The 26,767-nt window shown below is 38.3% G+C and overlaps 1 protein-coding gene and 1 pseudogene across 2 annotated transcripts in view; one reads left to right on the top strand and one right to left on the bottom strand.

Moving 5' to 3' along the window:
- Nucleotides 1-26,767, bottom strand: part of AUTS2 (activator of transcription and developmental regulator AUTS2) — a 1,182,161-nt gene that overhangs the window by 907,007 nt on the left and 248,387 nt on the right. The window lies entirely within an intron of this gene.
- LOC105871161 (mitochondrial import receptor subunit TOM22 homolog pseudogene) lies at nucleotides 25,451-25,950 on the top strand (annotated as a pseudogene).

Below are 26,767 nucleotides of genomic sequence, written 5' to 3'. Positions count from 1 at the left end.
ACACAAACACCCCAGCCCATGCCCCCCCCCCCACACACACACACACCATCCTCTATCCCAACCCACCATACTGGACAGACACCTTCGGCAAGTCCACTGCTATCTTGTGACTCCTTGGCAAGCAGTTCCATGGCTCCCTACTGCTCACCCTAAAAGATGGTATCAACCCTCTCTTCCCTACACCCTGCCATGACTCACTCCTTATATCTCCTACATAACTCCTTCTCCACCCATATGCCTTAGAAATGATTTCTCCCTCCCAAGCACTCTTAACCCTTTCTGTCTACACCAGTGGGCTGTAAGATGTTCCACTAGGAGGTAAGACTACATTAAAACATCTATTTATTGCCGGGCGCGGTGGCTCACGCCTGTAATCCTAGCTCTCTGGAAGGCTGAGGCGGGCGGATTGCTCAAGGTCAGGAGTTCAAAACCAGCCTGAGCAAGAGCGAGACCCCGTCTCTACTATAAATAGAAAGAAATTAATTGGCCAACTGATATATATATAAAAAAAAAATTAGCCGGGCATGGTGGCGCATGCCTGTAGTCCCAGTTACTCGGGAGGCTGAGGCAGAAGGATCGCTTGAGCCCAGGAGTTTGAGGTTGCTGTGAGCTAGGCTGACGCCACGGCACTCACTCTAGCCCGGACAACAAAGCGAGACTCTGTCTCAAAAAAAAAAAAAACATCTATTTATTTATTTGGAATTGGGGGCTGGGGAAGAGATGGTCTCACTCTATTGCTCAGGCTAGAGTACAGTGGCATCTTCATAGCTCACTGCAACCTGAGTTCAAACTCCTGGGCTCAAGTGATCCTCCTGCCTCAGCCTCCCAAGTAGCAAAGACTACAGGCTTGTGCAACCACACCAGGTTAATTTTTCTATTTTTGTAAAGATGGGGTCTCGATATGTTGCTCAGGCTGTTCTCGAACTCTTGGGCTCAAGCAATCCTCTTGCCTTGGCCTCCCAAAGTGCTGGGATTATATGCCTGAGACACTGTGCCCAGCCTAAAATATTTATTTAAATGTTTCATCTCATTCTTTAGTAATTTCTAATTTTGCATCTCTTTTATGATGAAAATATTAGTATAGGAGCATATAATAAAACTTCAAAATTAACAAAAATATGTATAAAACAGATGCTTATTCTAAATGATTTTGTCAACTGGGGCACACAATCAAAAAAGTTTGGAGACTTCCGGTTTAGACTATGCAGAGGGAAGCAAGCACCCTGGTGGCAGAAACTTTTTTCCATACTTCTTTAAAATCTTAAAGCTCTTAACACTCAAGAATGTCAATTAATTGACTTATTGGTGGAGTAACTAAACATTACAAATCACAGCCTATATACCCAGGGAGGTAGAAAAAGATGCTCTTTAAAATCAAATCCTAACATTTGGCAAGTAAATAAATCACTAAGCTTCAAGAAATAAACCACATTTAGAACAAGTGTCACAGGATCATTTTTTGGTATTAACATAATGAAAACTTCAGAGGGGTACTAGACCTCTAGGTAACAAGTCCCAGGCTCACTAGTGAGCAACCATCAAACACATCAAGTATTTTGTGATCTGGCCCATAGATTTTTTTCAACAAAACATCAGAGATTTGCCTTTTTGAATAGGATAGTGTATTTAAACAGAAAAGCAAGGGAAGATGTGATAATACTTGCTCACCAACACGTTTTTTTTTTTCACAAGATAAATCCAACTTCATCCTGTCACTGTAACACCCATAATCAGGTCAGTGTGACCTGTCGTTCATTAGGGAAGCTCAAAGCTGCCACAGCCCATGGATACTAGGTCGATGCTGACTGGACTAAATCTTTATTTCCAGTCCTACAGTAAAAGTTGTTTCCAATTCCAGATCAATGGAGTGGCTTATGCAGTTATCATCACCGCTACTCCTAGGATACATACTCCTTGAAGAGAAGAACATCTCACACCCTATCAAATCACCCACAGTACTAGGTTTGGTTTGTGGTAGCCACTCAATAAAAATTTGTTTCATAAACACCAAATATATATTTTTAAAAATTAAAATTAAATATTTTGGATCTCAACTGGTTATGTTACTTTGCACTAATTAAGTGAATTCTTGATTTTATCTAAAAGACAGAAGGTCAGCTTGCACATATATCCAAAACACAAATCTGAAGTAAGAAATAATCAATCAATATGAACCAATTGTAAATAACTATTTATATAAATGTATGCTTAGACCTTACTATGAGAAAATTAATAATGCTCACAATGTTCTTCCCCTGCTGTACATGCAGTTGAGTTGATTGAGAGTATATATAAGTCTCTGACCTCTGCAAAGAGACCCATTTCCAGAGCCCTACGGTCCCAAGTCTGAACCTCTAATGAAAAGTAGTCATACTCATTCTGTAAGGTTCAAATAGCCTACCAGTTCTGTGCTTCCTAAAATGATGCTAAAATAAATCTATAGTCTCCAATGTTTTCTACATATAAACCATAGGCCATCTATCAAGCTATTTGTGTCACAAAGACACCTGTGAGCCATTTTAATCCCATAAACTCCACACAAAAATGGAACCAGGACATGGGCACAACACATCATTTTAGTCCCTTGGGTCTTATGTTAATAATCTAGTGAGGACAATCATTGTCAATTTAACAAGAATAATAATCATATTAAACCAGAAATCTTAGCACTAAGTTTACAATCTATTCATAGTGGGGACAAGAACAAGAAACAAATACTCTTCTGAACCATAGAACAAAAAATGATCAAAGTGACTTTTTTCTCAATTCTCTTCAGGAAAATACCAAACTAGTACCATTAATGGTTGCCTTAAACTAAGCATCAAGATTCTCTCCAGCATTCGAGACTGGTTCACCTAGACCTTCAAATGCATGTTTTTATTTGATATATTGCCAAATGCCTAGATATTCAAGTGCAGTAGTTTAGAAATGGGAAAGCAGCAAGTTCATCAAGGATGGTGGGGGACAAGGGCAGTGGGGAGGAGCAATAAATATGGAAATCATTATCAATGTATCTATAGAGGAACCTAATGAAAGATAAAAATGGAGAGGGAGAAAAGATTTGGGGCAGATTAAAGTCAACAAAGAGCCCCTGAAGGTTTTAAGGGGGCGGGCCATGATGAGATGCCTATACTAGATATCCAACATTAAATGGTTGCAAGGCCTGGGCTGACTCCTATTAATTCTCCCTTCTTAATCTCTTTGCCATCTGTCCATCTCACTGTACTACACTGCCACTACCTTAACTCAGACCTTCTCATCTGGACCACTATTAACAACATACCAATTGAAGTCTATGTCTCCAATCTTTCACCCTATTGTAGGACTGGTGAAATCTCTAAAGTGCAAGTCTAAGCATGTTATTCCCTTGCGTTAAACTGTCAATGGTTAGCTGGGCACGGTGACTCATGCCTGTAATCCTAGCACTCTGGGAGGCTGAGCAGGAGAATCGCTTGAGCTCAGGAGTTTGAGACCAGACTAAGCAAGAGTGAGACCCTGTCTCTACTAAAAATACAGAGGGGGGAAAAAGTTGTCAATGGCTATCCACTGATAATTCCAATCTCAAAATAAAGCATACCATGAATAAGGCCCTGCTTATGGTTCTAACCTCTTTTCTTATTGTCTCCTACATCTCCTCCCCATTGCATACTTACACTGCAGACATTGTGAACTACTGTAACTTTCCCAATCATGCAAGTATCTCTAATCCTCTTAAAAACTGCAATTTCCTCTGCCAGTAATACCCTTCCTCCCTAACCCACCCAACCCTTTCAGCTTGGCTATCTCCTACTTAGCTTTAAGGTCTCCATTATCTTTAACAAAACACTTGTTCCTCTGTATTATCATTTTTATTTACTTTTCCATCCCATTACCAATCTAAGGACCCCTCCAGGCCAGGGTTTGGGCCTTATTTATTATCATTATCTCTAGCACCTAGCAGAAAAACTGATAGCTATTAACTAGCAATAAACATTACAGGAATGAATAAATCAACTTCTTCCTCAAAGAAATAACTATTCCAGGGATAACCCTGGTATATAAAATAGGTGTAATTCCAGCCATTCTCTGACACATTCTCCCTGGGAGGTAAGAAGTTATGCATAGTATTCTAATGAGATCCAAGTCATTCCCTTAGGGTACATAACCATTTCTATTCCCTGCAGCATTTCTAATAAATCAGCACAGGTTTCAAGCTTAAGAAATATATGCCTATCTAGCTTCCAATCTCAACAAAGAATCAGTAACGATGGTAACAACAATAGCAGCATGCATTGACTATATACTTACTACTGGCCAGGTGCCATATTCATTTATGTAGATCTCATTACATCCCCATACATCTTATTAGAGGAGGATACTAATATTTAGATAGTGGACAGTGGTTCTCAATCCTGGCCTCTAACTGAATCTTCTGGGATGTTTAAAACAAATAAAACGCTTGAGCTTCACCCAAAACAACTAAAATCCCAATCTGTAGGGATATTTTTTAAAAGTTCCTCTTCTACAATGCCATCACGGTTGAGAACCACTGTGTAAGGTGACTAAATTCCCCAGTTTCTATGCTACAGAGCCATAATGCCACCCTGAAGTCAATCTGATTCCAGAGCCACACAGATCTGTTAAGCACTACACTTTGTTAAGCTACTTCTCTGAATTTATAAACCCAGGAACATTTATCCTTTCTCTTCTAAGTATTAACAGGTGATAGCCTCTTGATTAGTAAAAGAAGAATCTCTTCAGAATATATATTATATCAAGTGCCACCCTGAATGTGAAAGTCAACTTCATGGTCCTCAACTGAGAGGGCCAAGTGGGTTCTCTGCTAATTTAATAGCAGTTCTAACTGCACCTTCTACAAGTTCTACTTCCTACAGCCACTGTAGGGGCTGCAATGTAACACAGGATGATAACCCGCCACCATTTAAGAGAAACAGAGGACATATTTTCTCAGGAGATGACAGGTCAGAAAAAGAAAAATGATTTGTATAACTGGGAGAAAAAGAGCTAAAATTGTAAAAGCCTCTTAAAATGCTGTTTTAGATTCTCCAATATCCCAAATGCCTTAGAAACCAAACACAGAAACATTCTGTTTTAATTTCAGTGCTTAGAATAGAATTCAGGTTGACATTCAGACATAACACTTGACACTGATATACTAATGACATATACAACCTGACAAGAAAGGAAGGGAGTTGGAAGAAAACATTTAAGCAAGTTACAGATAAAAGGCAGAAAGGCACAATGGATTGATTCTCCAATTTTTAAAGCCTGAACTTCAAACAAGGAAAGTAAGAGATTATTCATGCTTTCCTCAGTGTGAAAACAAGGAGAGGACATCAGGCCTGGCATATGTCTCTGCTGTGCTTCCTTATCTATTCAGGTCAGAGCCAGCTTCATGGTTGTGTGACCTACACAACTGCCCAGGGTCCTGCACCCAAAAGAGCTCAGCACTTGGTTTAATGCTCTATAATCTTATTTTTGAACTTTGTTTTGTAAGTAAAGTCAGATCACACAGTGGAACATGTGCATGACTAAAGAAAATACATACAACAGGCATACCTGCCATTCCCTGATGCCCCATTTACACACAGTGTGCACAATGCCCCAGGAACACAGAATTCCAGTGAGCCTCTCAATACATGGGAGTTAAGAATCAAACAGAGTACAAGAGTCCCCCCTTATCCACAGTTTTGTAATTTGTTACCCACAGTCAACTGCAGTCCAAAATATTAAATGGAAAATTCCACAAATAAACAATTCATAAATTTACTTCAAGCCATTCTGAGTAACATGATGAACCTGCACTGTCTTGTTCTTTCCCACTCAGAATGTGAATCATCCCTTTGTCCAGTGTATCCACAGTATAGATGCTACACACCCATCAGTCACTTAGGAGCCGGCTTGGTTATCAGATCCACAGATCACAAGAAGGGCAAGCACAACACAATGAGATACTGTGAGAGAGAAAGGTAGACCACATTCACGTAACTTTTATTATAGCATATTGCTATAATTGTTCATTTTATTTTTAGTTATTGTTGTTAATCTCTTAGTGTACCTAATTTATGAATTAAACTTTATTATAGGCATGTATGTATAGGAAAAAACATAGTACATACAGGATTCAGTATATTCAGGACGCCTGTAGTTTCAGGCATCCACTAGGGGTCTTGGAACATATCTCCTGTGGAAAAAGGGAAACTATTGGCCAAGGTAAGAGTGTTATGTCTACAAGGAAGAGGAAACATGGACAACTTTGGGAGGCCACGGTTTCCTTTTGAGCCAGAACGTGGCTTAAAAGGCAGAAAGGAGGCAACAGTGTTCTAAGAAACATAGGAATCCTAACACATCTTTGCACTTGTATTACTTGCCTGTATTAACCACCCACTTATGCTGAAAATGATGACACAAAAGGAAAGAAAAAGACAGGGCAACACAGTTCTTTTTCCTTTTAGTCCTTCCTTAGACATCATAATCCGAAGGTAGAGAGTGTGGGTTGAATACGTACATATCAAGAAGTGATGTAAAAACAGTTGAGTTAGTTTAGTGTAGTGTTTCTACTATTGTGGTAAGAATGAAATGACGTGCTTATGAGGCACAACCTAAACTGCATACGTTCAGTGATTCAGCATACAAGTTGAATGTTCTTACATCTGCATTTAAAACTGGCACTGCATAATATAAAAAAATGGTAAAATTCATGCTAGCAATTTAAAATTTGAATTTTTCCTTCCTTAAAATAATTTTAAATAGCAATTTAAAATATCATGAGACGTTGAGAGAGGAAAAGGAAACATTTTATATTTCAGTGCCTTTAATATCTCTTTCTTCCCATTTTATTGAACAAGAAGTCCCACATTTTTCAGCCTGCACTGGGCCCTGAAAATTATATACCCAGCACAGATTAAGCTAACCAATCATGTAGCAAAAGGGGGGATATAAGAAAAGTTAGTATCTATGTACAAGGATCCGGTGTTTTAAATTTTTCTATTATTCTTAGGAGGGAACACAGTACTTAACACAAATTGTTTTATATTCTATTTATTCCATAGTACTTAACTATATGTGTTTATTATAATTTTTGCTACTTAACACAGTGCTTTCTTAATATTTTCTTTATGCTAATTCACATTTTCAACTTAAATGTCAACTTTAGCTTTATCCTAAACAATAACCATTTACAAAATCATGGCTTGCTATACTGGTTATATTTCTTTCTAAGACACAATAAAAGTGAAAAGGATGTTCTGTATACCATCTAAAAATCATCTCACAAAACACAATACTGAACATCAACTATGTGTTAGGCACTGGTCTAGATATTTGGAACATAGGGAACAGAATGGGCAAATTCACCTAGCCTTACTAGGATGCTTAAAAGTGATAAGTCCTATGAGGAAAAGAAAAGAAAAAACAAAACAAAACAAAACAAAAACACAAAGGCAGGGTCCAGGCATGGCCAGTAATTTACAATAAAGCTATTTATTTACTTTTATTCATTTTTGAACCCTTATATTCTCTTGCCCCATATAGTTAAAGGCTTTTGAATTATAAAAAGAAGTTAACGGGTTTCCACAGTACATTAACAGAGTCTCAAATTGCATTTTCCAAATCATTTATGAAAACCAGAACAATCAAAAAGGAATTACCCAAGTATTTTCTAGGAAATGATTTTAATCACATAAGGCAAAGTATTTTCTAATATTATCTCTAAAGATACAGTTCCCATATCATGAAATTATGAAGCTCTTAATATGTATCTGCTCTTCACTTCATTCTAAGGGCCAAGATTATAAACTAAAGAACTTGTGCAAGGGCTGAATAATATCGACTGTATAATTTGGTTAACAAGGACACAATCATTTTGTTTCCTGGTCTGATTTGAGATAATATCCCATGTTCAATTCAGTCATTCACTTTGTCTCACTTGTCCTCCTTACCCCCCACCACTAAATCATGGACATTCTGAATATAGGTATAGAACAATCAAGGGATGCTATCCATTTAATAATCTAAGATTCCACAAGAATACTGCAAATCTGTTTACTCATATAGTAACTTTCAAGGATTTCCTCTCTTGTACATAACGTGACTTTAAGTGTGAGACATCACACACACACACACACACACACACACAAATATATAGTCTCTGACCTCAAAGGGTTCATACCCCTGTTGGGGGAATATATATACAAATGAAAAATTTACAAATAAAAGAAGCAATGACTCAAGTCAGAATAAAAAAATATCAAACATGAACCAGCAATTAAAAGCCCTGAGAGGTGGGAGGGAAGCTAGTGAAGGTATGGTGGTAGGAAGGGTTCTTGAGCAGGACTTCACAGACCTTTTCCTATTCCCATTTTCTAGTACATTCAAAAGCATATTACAGGTGCTCAATAAATGCCAATGGAATTAACTCTCTTGCTAGTTTCCCAATACTTCCCCCCCAATAGTTGTGCAGAATGCTATTTTCCAGAGTCTTTTGTTTGCATAATTCAGAGATGGAATCACATGTTCCAACAAATCCTGCCTAAACATTAACAGCATAATGCTTCAAACTCTCATGTCAAAAGTGGCTGATCCTCTTCATTCAAAAAGGCTGCCTGTACAGGAGAAACGGCTGTTCCTCACAAGAAGAACCAATGTGTATTATAGGAATGCACTGAACCAAAGGCAAATACCTCTTCAGCACAATGCACAGGTATGGAACAGCTCCTCATTTTCCAAGCTATCAGAGGGGAACACTGGTGCAATTACTCCTATACTACCTAATCCCCAAATCACTTACATTCAAAAGTCAATACAGGTAGTGGAAAGAGCAATGGCCCAAAAGGTCAAAAATCAAGATGTAAGTCCTGCGTGATCTTATGCAAGTCATTTTAACTAACAATAACTCAAATTTCTAATTTATGAAAGGGAGAGACAAATCCTCACTATTATCTCATAGATGTCATGAGAATAAAATCAGAATGTATGCATAGGCTTGGTAAAAAGCAAAGCACGGCACAAATGCCACAGCATTATTTTATTAAGATTTGGAATAGTCTTACGTGATCTGAGGAAGATTTAGCTTCATAATTAGCTTTTATTCCACAAATAACCCAGGTGGCAGAGGGAATCTAGTCTCAGAAAAACTTCACTCAAATTAAAAATTGACTGTCTTAGTCATCCAAGTGTGCTAGGGATCTTTTATGCAGGAAAACAATTGAGCCAAATATGAGAGCTGGGCACTTTAAATAAAGAAAAAATTCTCACAACATCAGCATTCGTTTTTGACACATGCTTTATGATGTATCATGTGCGACAAGGAACTACTGCTTGAACTAAACATTCCCATCTCAAAAATGAGCACCTTCTTAGGAAACAAAGAGATAAAGTTCAATCCTAGGATAAATGGCTGATTCCAAAAGCCAACAGATGCTTATAATTGAGTAGCTAACTTACAAACCTTACACATGAACTGTGTCCAGTGTGTCCACAGTTTTTCATTTCTGAGCAAGAAAAATGTTAGAGGTACTTAATATACAATAAACTTAGATTTTATTCTTTATTATGTTTTCTTAAGCATGAGATTTTATTTCAAATATGTCTATGTAGGGTTGCTAGATAAAACCCCAGAATGTCCAGCTAAATTCTAATTTCATGTATGAATTTTTAGCATAAGTATTCCCAAATATTGCATGGGACAAACTTATACTAAAAAAAAATTCCTGGCTGGGCACAGTGGCTCACACCTGCAATCCTAGCACTCTGGTAGAGCGAGGTGGGAGGATCGTTTGAGGTCAGGAATTCAAGACCAGCCTGAGCAAGAGTGAGACTCCATCTCTACTAAAACTAGAACAAAAATAGCCAGGCGTGGTGGCGGCCCCTGTAGTCCCAGCTACTCAGGAGGCTGAGGCAAGAGGATCGCTTGAGCCTAGGAATTGGAGGTTGCAGTGAGCTATGATGAAGCCACTACCCTCCAGCTGGGGTAACAGAGCAAGACTCTGTCTCAAAAAAAAAATTCTTTGATTATCTAAAATCAAATTTAACTACATGTTCTGTATTTGTTAATTCTGGTACTGCTCTCTATTTCAAATGATTCCTGTTGGTTTAATTTAGGGGCAAAATTACGCTGGAAGAGAAGAGGGAGAGTGGTACATGGAAAACACGGTGGGTATAACAAGATTAGCTAAGAACAAAGGAGGATTTTTGCCATGCAATTTTTTTTTTTTTTGGAGGCAAAGTCTTGCTCTGTTGCCTGAGCTAGAATGCCATGGCATCAGCCTTGCTCAAAGCAACCTCAAACTCCTGGGCTTAAGCAATCCTTCCACCTCAGTCTCCCAAGTAGCTAGGACTACAGGCATGAGCCACCATGCCCAGCTAATTTTTTCTATATATTTTTAGTTGTCCAGATAATGTCTTTTTATTTTTAGTAGAGACAGGTCTCACTCTTGCTCAGGCTGGTCTCGAACTCCTGACCTCGAGCAATCCTTCCACCTTGGCCTCCCAGAATGCTAGGATTACAGGTGTGAGCCACCGTGTTGGCCCCACCATGCAATCTTAAGTGAGAGGAACAAAGGTAAGAAAAAGTGAATCTGGTTTAGCACTACAGTCCTAGGTCAATGAATTGGAAGGGAGTTTAAAGCAAGGGCAAAAGGCCAAGGAAGACATGCTATACCAAAATTCAGAGCCAGAACATCACTGCCCAAGGGAAACCAAACAGGGAGAAATGTTCACAATCATATACAAAAAGGTAAAAAAAAAAAAAAAAAAAAAAACAGGTGCTCCTGCAGTTTAGGAACATAGATAGTTTTTAAAAAAATAAAATAAAACAACATCCTCAATGTTAGTCATCCTATTTCTTCATGTTAAATGGGATTCAATATAATCTACTTATTAAAGCATCTACATATATATTGCTCAGTAACTCCATTTAAGTAGGTAAGCAAAGAAGGTAATTCAAAGATCTGCCCTTGCAAGGAACTCAGCCAGGTAGCCTGGGAAGAATGGCCACAGGTTACAAACTCTACCAAGTCCTTAAAGCCCACCTGCCCCCTAGATTCTATCTCAACAATCAGTCAAGGAGGCAGGATTCCCCTCTAATTGCAAAGAAAAGCCTCCTGACCCTCAGACCGCCTAAAATGGCTGACAAAGCAAATGAAAAGATACTGACAGTCAACATAGCTCCCAATGCTCCTTCATCCTCTTTTCAAGACAGACTAAAATAGGCTCCAAACCACATTGGCAATGCTGAAGGCTGAACCTGGCATAAGACTCCTGTCTCCTGGACTTCTTTACCTTGCTCAAGTTTGCTAAAAGAACCAATGAGTGACACATTGGCCCCTTTTCCAGACTCACAGACACATCAAGCTCTGGAGAAAAGGCCAACAATCCTGAATTCTAGCCTGCTAACCCAGGCTCTAAATGCTTATTCGACGCATGTGACTAGATTAAGGCACTGCTGAGCAAATCACAATCCTAGGCTACTACTATAGATTCAATATAATTTGTTTGGCCCCACCAAGTCTCATGTTGAAATCGTATCCCTAATGTTGGAAGTGGGGCCTAAGGAGAGGTGTTTAGGTCATGGGAGCGAGTTCCTCATGAATGGCTTAGTGCTGTCCTCACAGTAATTAGTGATTTTTCATTCTTAGCTCCTGTGAGAACTGCTTGTCAAAAAGAACCTGGCTCCCCCCTCCTCTCTCTGGCTTTCCCTTGCCATGTGATCTGTACACACTGGATATTCTTCACCTTTTGCCATGAGTGGAAGGAGCCTGAAGCCCACCACTGATGTAGACACCGGTGCCATGATTCTTGTACAGCCTGCAGAACCATGACCCACAGAAACCTCTTTTCTTAATAAACTACCTCAGGTATTCCTTTATAGCAACACAAACGGACAAAGAGAGTTACACTAGGAAACTTCTGGGAGGATAGAAATAAATCCTCCTATCTCACATCCTAGTTGAAGCTGACTCAGATGCTATGCTCTTACCTTTCTAACCAACTTGTCCTGCCATAAGCATATAGCATCTATTATGATAGGAAGATTGAGAAAGGCTTAAAAAAATATAGACCAGAACTTTGTCTTACCTAAGTTCCTCAAACTAAAACACTTTTTATGTGAAATGGATTGCTGTACAATTTATTTTTCCAACAAGTACTTCCAACAATGTATTAAATATGAAATGAATAAACCAAGCTATGTTGAAAACACAAAAGGAATAAGATGGTTCCTGCTACCAAAATAATGATAATCCAGCAGAGAGATAATATCCTTAAAGAAATACTAACAGTATGTGACAGGTGGCCTAATACAAGTGTAGTAGTCATTTATACGTAGAGCAGGGAAAGTACACCCCAGAGGTCAATCATGGAAAGTTTCATGGAAAACACATCCCAAGCTGGGCTTTACCAAGGACTTTTTTTTTTTTTTGAGACAGAGTCTGGCTTTCTTGCCTAGGCTAGAGTAAGTGCCGTGGCGTCAGCCTAGCTCACAGCAACCTCAAACTCCTGGGCTCAAGTGATCCTCCTGCCTCAGCCTCCCGAGTAGCTGGGACTACAGGCACAAGCCACCATGCCCGGCTGATTTTTTTATATATATATATATTAGTTGGCCAATTAATTTCTTTCTATTTTTATGGTAGAGACGGGGTCTCGCTCAGGTTGGTTTTGAACTCCTGACCTTGAGCAATCCGCCCGCCTCGGCCTCCCAGAGTGCTAGGATTACAGGCGTGAGCCACCGCGCCCGGCCAAGGACAGACTTTTGAAAGGCAGATATGGGAGAAAGAGGAAAACAGAACACGCACCTATAAGGGAAAGTTAGTAAAAGATAGGACTGGGTTGTTGGAGATTGGGAGGGAGGGGGAGAGGGAGGAGCTACTTAATCACCAAGGCTAGGAAGTCTGAACTTTGTCTATTATGCAATGGGGAGCCACTGAAGGGTTTTGAACCATATGCAGAAACAAGTAGATGAGGAGAGGACTAAAGGAAGGTTTTAAAGCAAAAGATACCATGACTACTAGACCAGTTAAGCAGCTACAGCTACTGTTCAGGTGACATGAATGAAGATCTAGATATGGCAAGTAGCAAAAGAAATGAAAAGGGAAGTACTTAAAAATGACAAGGAAATGGAAAAACTCATGAGCTGGAAAGTAAGAAAGATATCTACAAATATGAATATAATTTATAGTAGGAAGACAAGGAAAATGTAGGCTCCATTATCAAAAGATAAGGATGAGGAAGTGTTGGGTAAAGGATACATTTTCATAGATATACTGAGGTTCTAATAAAATTTCCAGATACAGATATATGGATATGGAGTTGAAAAGGAAAATTTTGACTGGAAATAAAAATTGGGACATTATCGGCATTTAGATAGCAGATGATGTGCACTGATGATGGCTACAAATGAGAGGAGAGCAAAATAGAACTCAGGGCAGTGCACACAGTTAGAGGCTAGAAAAGAAAATGAGAACAGAAAGGAATGGCCTTGGCACAAGATGTGGATAAAGAAAAGAAAAATGTGATGTCACGGAAGCCACAGAAAGAAAACATTTCAAGGAGAAAACCATTAACTCTTAAGCAACACTACAGAGACTTTTTGTAATGGGGGAAAGAATGATAAAGAGTCCTTAAACTAGGAAATTAGCGGGTCTCAAGTGAGATTTCATCTACATCATCATTAGTGATCAGGATAGATACAATCTCATATTGAAAGCCCTCTGTACAAGAAATTTTGTATAGCACAGAGATTATAACATTAAAAAACAAAACAAAACAAAACAAACACTCAAACCTAACAGTGACTCAGGACACACTGAATACTATCTGGAAATAAACACATTTACCACAAGTACCAAAGAGCATGTGTGCCCCCTAGGCCTGAAGACCATATATACCAACACTGTCTCACAGGAACCCTCTTCCAACTCCCTAAATTCTCACTCCCTACTTGCTGCTTTCTCCTCCCTACAAGTTACAGTCATCAATTGTTTCAAGTAAACCAGTACTTAGAATATCACAGCCTAAATATACAACTCCCTTAAAAAAAAAAAAAAAAACTACCATCCTATAATATTCAACACATAAGACATAAATCTTTCTGTTCATTCATGTCTGGCTGTGAGTGAAAAAATAGTTGAAAGCAGATATATGAACTTCCTATCCACCCTGCAGGATATTTGTAATAGAGAGAGTAAAACTTACATAATGTGTGTACAGAAGAGCAGATGGGTCTTCCAATAAGTGAAATATGATCCTACATTTTTTTCTTCTCCCACAACACTTTTAATTCACTAGTTGCCTTGTCTCTTTCCAGGAATATTCTCTTTTTATACACAACTCCCATCTATTTGGATAGATCGTATGCATCACAAATCACGGTGTTAGTGTCAACCCAATAGCATTATGCAATTTACTGCATGGCACCTGGCATTAATGCTCTTGTTATCTGACTTTAAGAGTCATTATTTCAAATATTTTAAATAAAGTATGTTTTCCCTCTCAGTATACAGAATGATAAATGGTTTGCAAATAAATGTGAGTCTCCACTTAGTATGCCAATGAGTAAACAATGCTCCTACTGATGTGGCCCCTTTTATTATTTGAATCCTGAAGAAACTGTTCTGCAAACAGCATGGCTGCAAGATGACATCTGTGTGTTCATTAATGCATCATTTCCTCTGCACAGAAACCCTACAACTGAAATTTAATTCTAATCTTTAATTGAGCAAAATTGCTTTCCAATGACAAATTAAGGCAAGGGAACAACACCCAGCACAGAGGTGCAGCAAGAGGGAGCTTCATCATCTCGTCTTCAGCATAAAGGAAAACAGCAACAAAAAACTGACTGTGAACTGATTTATTCTCACTTGGCTGCCCTGTGGGATAAGAGGAAGAAGAGGAAACAATTTGCTTTATTACAGTGATTCCTAAACAAAATGAATGTAGGAGTATTTGAATTTAAAATCTCACAGTAACCTTCCCAATGTTGGAACAAAGTATGGGTTACTGGAAGTGTGGCACCTGCCTGACATGCTCTAAATCCTAGTTTTGAAGGCAAAAAGATGTATTTGGGTTTTAAAATTGTAATGCCTAGTGGGAGCAGTGGATTTATTTTACTTGGGACTAAGATTCCTAACTACTGCCTGGCATTGGAACCACAGCCTAAGTCAGAGTTCAGTCAGAGACACAGGGTGACAGACTGCAAGCCTGAGAGACTGACAGGCTCTGTCATGGAATGAGATGCAGAAGGCTGTTTGATCAGCTACTCACCACCCCAGCACTGCTGGACTTAAAGGCATTATGGTGCTTTATATTTCCCTGTGGCTTCATTTCAGCACACCCAGGATAGGATGTACTTAGGCTCGTATGGAGGAGCATTCACACAGCCTCCCCAGCTCTGGGGCAAGACTGCTACACTACTCAATCCATCTGGGGCTATGCCAGTAGACTATAATCAGGTGAACCATCATGTAGACTTTTTCTAAGTCATGTACTCATGGGAACACATAGATTCAGCATAATTACTGAGAATACAGTTTTTCTAAGTGGTTCTTAAAACTTTTGTGGAATGATAAAACTCTCTGAGAATATGAGAATCTGACAGACACAATACTGCCTTAGAAAAAATGTATACAATTACAGAACCTTGCAGACCCCTTAAAGCCAATCTCTGGCATATATAGTTATATGAATATAGTTGTCCCTGGGTATCTGTAGGGGATTGGTTCCAGGACATGCCAAGAATATCAAAATCCACAAATGCTCAAGTCCTTTATGCAAAAGGATGTAGTATTTGCATATAACCTAAGTACCCATCATCACATACACTTTAAATCATCTCTAGATCACCTGTAATACCTAATACAATGTAAATGCTAGGTAAAGAGTTGTTATACTCTATTGTTCAGGGGATAATGACAAAGAAAACAATCTGTACATATTCAGTACAGATGCAACCATCTTTATTTTTTAATATTTCAATCCTCAATTGGTTGAATCCACAGATGCAGAACCCAAAGATACAGAGGGCCAACTGTACATACATTTATATACATATATACATGTTTGTATGTATTAATGTGAATGTGGGTATATATAGATATATACACACACACACACATATATATACATATATATATCCAGAAACACCACACCATCACACCCCCAGAGTTCAAATATCTTTGGAAGACTCAAGTGAATGTGGAAAGTATGTGTGTTGTAGGATGGGGAAGTCCCTGAGCAAAGTGTCTTATAAGACCTTTCATAATCAGACAACTTTTTGGCTCAGGAAGCATTTTTTCAAGCATCATTTTAAACAGCTCAGTTTGGCAGCACCGAAAGAAAGCAAAACTATCCATTTAGTATCAGGCTCCATGCTTTGTCCTCCAGAAAATCCTAGACAGAGTACTGCCTTTTCATATCATTATGAAAGAGTACTCATAAAATAAATGAGGGAGGTCACTAAGTCACATGAGACCACAGCTCCCCTTCAGTGGCCTAGATCTACCAGCCATGTCCCCAGTGATCTTTAAGCTTCCGTCTAGAAAGGAAAATAAGTCACATAATTTGTTTCTAATCTACTTTGAAGATACAATGTCATCCTAAAGAACTGGACTGAAATCTCATGCAAAACTGTCTAAAGGGGAAGCTTCTAAGCAAAAGAAATTACTGGACCTCATATTTCAGGAAATTGTCCATCCTACCTTGACACTTTGTCCTTGACTAGGCAATTTTACAACTCTGAAAATTGTGTATAGACATGCAAATAAATTCTGTCTGGGGGAATAACCCTTCCCCTCTCCCTGAAAATGTCAGTTTTGTATTTCATTTGTGGATTCACTTCAACATTCCTTTACTCCATATAAATTGTGGCTCTTTGACTTCTTTGTCGTAACATTTGCCTGTTTCCCTCATTTAAAATAAGTTAAATTTTACAATAAGTTAAAAATTTCAACATACGTATATGTTATATCTGCATGAGAGTCATAATTATACCTTTTTTGAATATTACCTTTTCACAGCTATTACAGGTGATATAACTGAGATACAAGAAAGATTAAAGACCTGTCTCTAGCATTCTGAATAGACATCAGGAGGGAAATGACTTGAAGGTGAAAATCAAGTTAAGGAAACTAGAATATCCTTTGCAAAGAGTACCATCTTTAATGTTCACAGTAGGAACCCCAAATTGAGTATTTCCAAAGATCTTTGTAGAAAGAATGACCAATGTTAACTTCAAAACCACGTAAGACTAACTCCAAAACTTGGTTATGAGACACACAACTTAAGGAAGCACACTAATGTTCTACTAAGCAGACACACCAAACCAGCTCTATCTATCACCAGAAATCTAAACAAGGTATCCAGCCATCTTTGGAACCAGGAAAAAAGTCATCAGAGTAACCATGTTGGTCTCCCAATACACATCTTTCCCCAGAATGTGAAGAAACCATAGTTCAGGACTGGCAATTCTAAGGGATTCCAAGGAAAGCTTCAGGAGTATTAAGAAATAATCATTTATCTGAATTAACATTCCACTCCAGATGAGGTAATTAATTAGGCAAAAGAAAACAATCCTTAGTACTTTGCTTTGATAATTAACAAACGTTAAATCTGCCATTGGTAATTTACTACACTGGGAACAGAAAATTTCAATTGTTCAACCTCAACCTGCAAGCCTTTTATCTCCTTGCAAGCTTTTTTCAATAATCCTTTATCGGCTGACATTAAGGGAAGTACAAAAGCAGTGGGGCACTGCTCAAGATGCTTACTTAACCTTTTTAACTGTGAGATGGTACACTGTGTGCATTTTTCAAAGTGACAGCCTGCTTTATAGGGAACATCCAAATACAAGAGAGATGAGCACGATGTCCCTCCAAAACGAGAATTGCATCCTCCCTATTTTCTCAACCACCATGTAGCACACTCCTATAATTCTATGTTAATCCCTGCACTAGGAGACGGCCAAAATCCATTTATAAGTCCTTCAAGCATTGCTTTCAGAATATGGTAAAACCCTGAAGAGGGGAGAAAGCAGCAGCATTACTTTCCACGCCCTCCTACAAATCAAAGGGAAAGACATACTGAGTCCTGCTTTTTTAGTAACTTGAAGCCCTGGATAAAAATCTGCTTAACAGCTTCTGCCTGGGAATCAACTATCTTCTTTTTATTATTATTAAGCTGCATTGCCTATGCAGTGGGCTTTATTTTGAATGTTGTGTTAGTTACATTTTCAATGAGTCAATTCCCTGGTTTTTAGTGCAATGGAATATGGGCTTTTGATTTAATAAAATCATGCAATCAGATATCTGAAGCTATTTCACAGGAAAAGTAGCCTGCAAATAATTAATAACTTGGCAAATATCGTGTGACCTAAATGTGCTTTTGTATAAAACAGTTGACACTGCAAGAAGCAGTACCCTTAGAACTCTGTAAAGGAGACATCCTGTGGGAGCTGGCACCCAGCTCAGTGAGTCAATGGCACTGACATAATTAGAGCTCACTTTAAAGAAATCTAACATTCTGTTGGGTTATGTGGGCAAAAAATTTAAGCAACATGTACCCTTATGTTTGCTATAACTCTTTACAATTGAATCTGAGAAGAGGGAGGTGAGGGGAGGAACCAGGCCAGTGACAGATGGACCAGCTCTGCAAGCAGAAGGAAAGTGCCCTAGTTCCCTGGTAAATTGTGATTCCAGTACAGGGTTGGGGAGGAAGTTGGAAAAGGCCACAGGAGGACTCTTGGGGAGATCTAGGTGGTAGTGACATGAAAGCATACATATGTAAGAATTTATCAAGCTACCCCTTAAGATTCATGTGTTTTATTGTATGATAGTTATACTCTCTAAAAACAAAAGAGTTCAGAAAAGATTTTTTTTAACCCTTAATTGAAATCAAGGTGCTCCTGCCTTCCCATTTAGATATTACCAAGGTGTAATAGAAAGAACTTCAAACTAAGTCCCAGAGCATCAGGCTCTGGCCCTTATCAGCTGTCTATACTTGGTTAAATGCCTTTTCCTAACTGTACTCATGCTATTATCCTTAAAACAGAGATAGGCAACCTGATACTTAGGATCCTCAAGATGGCAGCGGAATCAGCCCTTGGAACTCTTAGTCAGGCAGGAATAACATCCTTAAAAATTTCTAAATTTGTATGTCTCTTCAGTCCCCCATTTTCCCCTGTTGTTTATATTTGTCCAGTTCATTCCATTTTGCTACCTGTCTACCCCTGGAACATGTGAGCTTGGGAGCTCTACCTTACCTTCTAAAAGTCATTTTCAACCCTAAAACTCTGTAATTTAAAATTCAAGTACTCTACTAGTAATGTTTCACAGTGGTTCTGACAGATTGACAGAATAGAGGAATTTAACAGAGCAACATTAGAGCATCTGCATGATGTGGAATTATCTAGTAACAAGCATCCTGCACAATGCAGCTACTGAAGCCAACTAGCTGGTAACACACTCTTGAGAAGGCTAACCAGAAATGCCTACATGATCTTGTTCCCTTAAATCTACAAACCAGGCATCCACAAGAGATTACAGTTTATGCCTATTTTTGGATGGAGATGAGGAAGGGGTAATTAGAATCAAGCCACAAACAGATGAATATGGGTCTAAGACTAATGATCCCTGCCAGTGACTAACACAGTCTCTCTCCATTTGCCATCCTGTCTAATATTTTACCAAATTCCCAGGTCAGTTTTCATAATGCACTAAAAGAAAATTATCCTGCAAAGCAGGAGACATAGTAGCTAACAATTTTTTGTTTTAACTAACAGTGAGCCTTAATATGACCAAAACATAAAGCTCTTGTGTATACTGTCTTTTCACCTCTATTAACATCTTTATTTCTATTTCTTTTTAAACAATCTTTAAGTAAGGCTAAAGAGATTTCCCACTGGAATATTTTTAAACTATCTTTGCTTCTTTTGAATGCAAAATATCTTCAAATTTTATATAGCAGTTAATAGTTCTTGCTTTCATTTCGTAAATGTTGATAATGACTGTCCTGACAAGGTTCTCTGCTTCAACGAGCACAATATTTGGAATGATGAAGATGCCACAAGCATGGACCTTTTCTATATAATATTTAATATAACAGTCCTATTCACTTGACAGCTACAATGATGTCCACAAAGTTGAGCAAAGCAGAAATAATTAGTACCTACATGATGTACAGTTCTACACAAGGCACTGTCAGGGCAAAAAGAGTAAATCCAAGACTCAGTCTCTGGCCACACAGGACTTATAGTATGTACCTAGACCAACCCCTCTTGATTTCAAAGAGTAAGGCAGGCCTGGTGACTGCCCTATGAATTCTTTACTGCAGGGCTACACCCCAGGTGCTCTCAATCTTTAGGACCTTCACTTCTCTTTCTTTTTGCCAAAGCTGCCTTGCCTTCTGGCCACTTTCCCTTTTGTTAGCACCCAATCAGGGCACCACAAGGGAAGGGAAGAAGGAGAAGGTATAATTCTAGCCATTCTATTCTCAGCCTAAAGAAGCTCAGCAGGGAAGGCATTTAAAAGTCAGAAAGAAAGGGAAGGCATTTAAAAGTCAGAAAGAAAAGACCTTGAAGGGCACTAAGTCCAATTCCCTTCTTTTTACATTTGAGGAGGACCAAGAGGAAATAACTATCTCAACAGCCAGAATAGGTGAGTTTTAGCTCCTACTTAACTTGAAACTTAAAAAGCAGTGCATGACCAACAAAGTCTTGGTCTAGCTCCACCCTTACATTGTTTTTTTACCATTACTAATAATCCCAAAGCCCTTAACATCCAGGAGATTGTCCTGACAGCAGCAGCAGAAACTAAGGCTTCTGCTACCCTAAGCATACAGAGATGATATTTTGGACCTACCACATGGAGGACATGTACTCTGAGCTATTTCCCCCTGCTATATTTATTATTTGTTATTTATTTATTATTATTTATTTGTATAATAAACAAATCATCTATTAATATATCTCTAAGACAATAAATAAACAAAAATTTCAGGCACTCATCATGACCCTACTTTCCTCCCTTCAAAGTACCAAGTAAAAATACTTATAACCTGCCCTATTACCAGTAAGAATAAAATGTTTTGTCATTGTGTTGTCTCAGAGGATTCTGGCAGGCAGGGCTAGTGCCAGACCTCTAAGAAGAAAAGTTAGATAGCAAAGATGCCTCCCTGTGAGTCTGCTTTATCAGTAGGACTCTCACTTGTACAACACTGTCAAAACAGGCAAATAAAACCCAACATATAGAAATAATACCTCTCAGGGCTCATTTCCAGGACTGCCCGTTTTCTTTTAACACAGCATGCAAGAGCATGGATGTCATTAAAGGTTCCAAAAGAGTTGCTTAGCTTGAGGGAAGAAAGGAGCAGCCCTCTAAAGCCATGTAAGTGAACATCTGAATTGACTGAACATGTCTGACTCTCTACAATTCCACCACTCCAAGGCACCTAGGGCAAAAGAAACTAGGTAAAGAGCTTAAGGATTACTCTACACATAGAATTTTATTATATTGATTTAATAGGAAAACAAAAAATAGTCCATGCTTCCCTTCCTCTGGAGCTGTGAAATTCCTGGCTTTTTAAAAGAAAAAAGTAGTTCCTTGAAGAAAACAAAATGTGGCCATGTCAAATGCTTTTAGTACATGTCTACTGTGCACAAATCTCCCAGTACACCACTCAGTCAGGGGCAACAAGAACCAAATGAACCTGTGGGAGATTCCAGGACAAGCATTCAATCAGCTGATCCAACTTTTATGTTCTATGAAAACAAGGGCACAGCAACAATGAGAGATATTTAGATAACATTTTATTGTTCACAAAGCACTGTCACACACATTATTTCATTGACTTCTTACATGAGTAGGTTTGATGCAATTCATTACACAACTGAAAAAACTAAGGCTAAGAATACTTCACTGACTTGTCCAAGGCCATGCAACTAGTCAATATATCCAACTTAGGTCTGTAATGAGATGAAGGAGCTAGAAGATGACAACCAATCAAAACAGGAAATCCAAGGGTCTAAAAGATCCCCTGTTTATAATACCAAAAAGTAATGACTGATGCAGAGGTTAAATAGAGGAACTATGGGAATCAACATCAGTAGTTCAGGTATTAATCTTTAATAATAAAGATTCAGGAGACCAGTTAAAAACTGTGGAGGGGACACAAAAAATGAATTATTATAGTGCTTCTCAAAGCTCAGCTTTCAGGTACCAGATCTGCCTTGTAGATCACTTTTTCCCTTGTGGGGTCCAGGATAAAGGAAGAGTCCCAAGAATAAGCCTCTGGTTCAGGCCCATACAAGGTAAAACAATGAAGTTCTACCACCCCTGTGGGACTCGACCTATTTCTAAAGTACCCAGTTAAGTGCCGCAGTTCACCAAATGAAGTATTAGATATACAATTATTATGTGTAATAATAATTAAAGATAAAAATTTTTTAATTACACATGTAGAATAGCAAATTATCAAAAATCAAAAAAGTGAGGAATGGCTCAAATAATCTGGAACATTTAGTCAGGAAACAAAGAAAAATTGATTTATTCCATCCACTCAGAAGAATTACAGTGGGAAAGCCACAGGCAAATTAATTGTGCCTCAATCCAAGGTCATAACTTTTTTAAAAAATGAAAGTCATCCTATAGTGAAATGAACCAAACTAGAGTTTCCATTGCTCACCATCCCTGATGACCTGAAGCAGAAGCTGGTTGACAAATCCCTGAGAGTGAACAGCACAGGGCACAAGCCTGAACGAGAGGTGCTTACTGCCAGAGCCCTTAATTCTTAGCTCCTTATTGTCTTCTTAATGAAAAACAACAAAACCAAAAAAATAAAATAAATATCTACCTACCTGAACCATTCAGTATACATTAAGTCTGGCAGTTATATGAACTATGACCAACATCTAAAGTCTAGAAAACTAAGAAACAAAATGATGTGGATGAATGAAGCAATTTGTATACCTTTACAAAGCTCAATTAGGGATGAATAATATTAAGTGCCTTGTCTACCATATTGAGCTGAGAAAACTGGAACTCTATGAAGGAATAATACTGGGTAAATATGAGACTATGATGAAATGATAAAATTAAGCAAAATCAATAATGCTACCATTCATACAATCTCAGCAGACATCAACAAAAAATATGATTAAAATGCAGTCAGGATGATACTATAAGGGCTCAAGACTTCAAGTTGAGAAGCTGAGTTCTATTCTAGTCCTACCTCTATCACAAAAGGTCTTATAAGACAGTTGACCTCTACTGGTATCTGATTTCTTATCTATAAAATGAGTAGGTTGGGCAAATAGATATCTTAGGGCCAATCCAACAATAAAATTCTATGAATACATAGAGATAAAATAGAAAATGTTAATTTCATAACAGCAAGATCAGTTTAGTACTTAGCTTACCCATGAAATTTAAGCCTTAATTTGGTTTTGAAGCCATTTTTTTCTGTTTTTATTTTCATTCATTCATTTTTAGAGATGGGGTCTCACTCTGTCAGTCAGGCTGGAGTGCAGCAGCCCAATCATAGCTCACTACAGCTTTGACCTCCTGAGCTCAAGCAATCCTCCTGCCTCGGCCTCCTGAGTAATTGGGACCATAGGCATGTGCCACCACACCCGACTATTTTCTTCTATTTTTAGAAGCTTTATTTTATAAACTAGATACATCAGGTGCATTGTGGGGCCCATAATTAATGCTCCCAATTTACAGACAATAACTTTTCTTTTCTGAGCATTCAGTATCAAGGCTAAAATTGTTTTCTGCAGATTTTCTCCCATCTCAAAATACTCATGGACTTGAGAAGCAAATCATTCATCAATAAAGTCTCTATTTGCATTGAAAAATAAACAGCAGATCACGGTTTACCGAGCTTTAGAAGTATCAATATCTTCCTAAAAGCTAAAACAAACTCAAACACATATGGTTTCTAGTAGACTACCCTCTAGAAAGTAAAAAACAGTGAAATCTTAGTGATGACTTGTGAATGAGAAGAGTCCTAAGAAAAATGTAACTAAAGTTACAGAACAATCTCAAAAACAAGGAAAGACGTTACTGCACATCCCAGCATCTAACATAATGATTATTACACAATAAATAATTGATAGATGAATCACTCACTCTCCAACAGAGAAGTGAGAAAATAACTACTTAATTTTTCAGAAATACAATTAAAGTGATGCTAAAAATGAATCAATTGGAAGAATAGTTACTAGATCACATCTTAAATTTTGCCAGGAACATTAAGAAACACACAAACATACTTGCATATAACACCACCATGGCACTAAAAGAAAGTACAAGTGAATAAAATCTAGGTGACATCTTTTACCATTTATTGAAACAAACGAACAAAAATAATAAAATGCATAAGACTCTGTCTACGTCCTACCAAGAGAACAAAAAGGTCTAACGAATTCATCTTGATGAAGTGTAAGAAAGAATATAGGGAGGAAGTAAAATGTAAAGGTTAAGAGCATGAGCTTTAAACTCTAAGACTTGTATTCAAACCCCAGCTTTACTACTCAACAACTAAGTGACCCTAGCAAATTATCTGACGTCTCTAAGCCTCTATATTTCTTCAGCTGTGCAACAGGATAACAGTACATACCAGAGTGAATTTAGAAAATCACTGAAAGACACTTAGCACAGTGCCTGACAATTACATGGCACTTGATAAATGGTTTAGTACTTGTAATTGTTATTAGGGTATTCCAACTGCAAAGCATAAGTTTGAGTAAAATCTCTTTATGGAATATGTCAGAGAGGAAAGAAAGGGTAGAGTGGCATCAAAGAGAAAGAGAGAGTTATGTGTGGAATTTCATTTCTCTATGGCAGTGGTCCCCAACCTTTTTGGCACCAGGGACCAGTTTTATGTAAGACAATTATTCCACTGACCAAGGATGGCAGGAGGCAGGATGCAGAGGAGCTTTGCAGCCGGTCCTAATAGGCTGCAAACTGGGATTAGGGACCACAGCTCTATGGGAACCTTATAAAACCTACAATTCTTATTCTGGAGCAAGATGACATCCACGTACCACATAAGTATAATAACTGATGTCCAAATGCAATTTAAATGTCTTAATCCTCTTTCAATTTTATATCACTTATGCATCATAGCAATACTGTGATGTAGGTTTACCAAAAATTATTATTTATACAGGGTGCCTGAAAAGTCACCATACATAGGGAAAATAAGAAATTGTAGCTAAATGTACCTTTGTTTACAAATATTCACTACAAAATTTTACAAATTTTACATGCTATAACATGTATAAATCTTGAAAAGATCATGTTAGGTGAAATAAGCCAGCCACAAAAGGACAAATATTTTATTATTCTACTTATATGAAATAAATAGGCCAATTCACTGAAACAAAAAGTAAATTAGAGGTTATCAGGGGCTGGGGGTAGAGGGAAAGAAAGTAAATGATAAAAAAGAAAATCTTGAAACCATGGCTGCTGCTGCCGTTGCTGCTGGAGCTGGGGAACCCTTGTCCCCCAACGAATTGCTCCCAAAAGGTGACGTGGAGAAGACTGAGGAGGAGCTGGAAGAGGACGACAACGATGAGCTAGATGAGACCTTATCAGAGAGACTCTGGGGTCTGAAGGAAATGTTCCCGGAGAGGGTCCGGTCGGTGGCCAGAGCCACTTTTGATCTCTCCGTCTTTGTGGCTCAAAAAATGTACAGGTTTTCCAGGGCAGCCTTGTGGATTGGGACCACTTCCTTTATGATCTGGGTTCTTCCTGTTGTCATTGAGACTGAGAAGTTGCAAATGGAGCAACAGCAGCAACTGCAGCAGTGGCAGATACTTCTAGGGCCTAACACAGGGCTGTCCGGAGGAATGCCAGGGGCTCTACCTTCACTTCCTGGGAAGATCTATATTGTTTCTGCTATATTTGAGCTGTCTTGGTGGGAGAAATTTGAAATTCAATAGTATTTGAACTGCTATTATTTGGATTTTTTTTTTTTTTGAAACTTTGGCACATTGATCTGTCTAAACCTGGGGGTGGGGAAATTCTCCCCATGTTGCCTCACGGAAAATCTGTCACCTTGCAACTGTGCCCTCCACACTATTCTGACTTATTTCTTCTGTCCTCATTCTTGATATCAGAGTGCAAACATGCAGATGCAGGTGGTTATTCCAGCACTGGCCATTCACCCCTTTCACTGAATTGCTCCTAACTGGAAGATCTCACTATCCCATTGTGGGGTAGGAACTGATGCCGGTGGGAGGGATGTATCCCTGACCATTAATGACTTTTTTTTTCTTTTAAAGAATGGCGATATCAGGGAAGGACATACACACAATATGAAACAGGCAGAACACATTACAACTGTGATGTAAAGCGGCCACTATAAATCCCTACATATGCTGGAGAGGAGGAAGGCCGGCTGCAGCTTCAGCCACAGGATGGGGACTGTGGAGGACAGAGCAGGAGCTCATTTCCTCTGCACATTTTAGCTATTAGACCTGTGTTTTAAATAAATAAATAAACAAACAAATAAACAAATAAATAAATAAACCAACCAACCAACCAACCAACCAGTGCTCACTTTTTGTATTTAAATATTAAAAATGATTCCGACTGAAAAAAAAAGAAGAAGAAAATCTTAAAACATTAGGAAGGAAGAAAATGATAGAAAAATATGGGTAAATATAATAGACTTTCTTTCTATCCTAAAGTTTTCTAAGTTATGTTTGACAATAAAGCAACGATGTCTGACAACAATATCTAATGTCATTCTCGATGTAGCTAATGGAAATATT

This window comes from Microcebus murinus, chromosome 19 (genome assembly GCF_040939455.1).
Source record: "Microcebus murinus isolate Inina chromosome 19, M.murinus_Inina_mat1.0, whole genome shotgun sequence".
NCBI classification, from domain to species: domain Eukaryota; kingdom Metazoa; phylum Chordata; class Mammalia; order Primates; family Cheirogaleidae; genus Microcebus; species Microcebus murinus.
The sequence above is the reverse complement of the archived record's forward strand: the minus strand, read 5'-3'. Positions and strand labels throughout refer to the sequence as shown.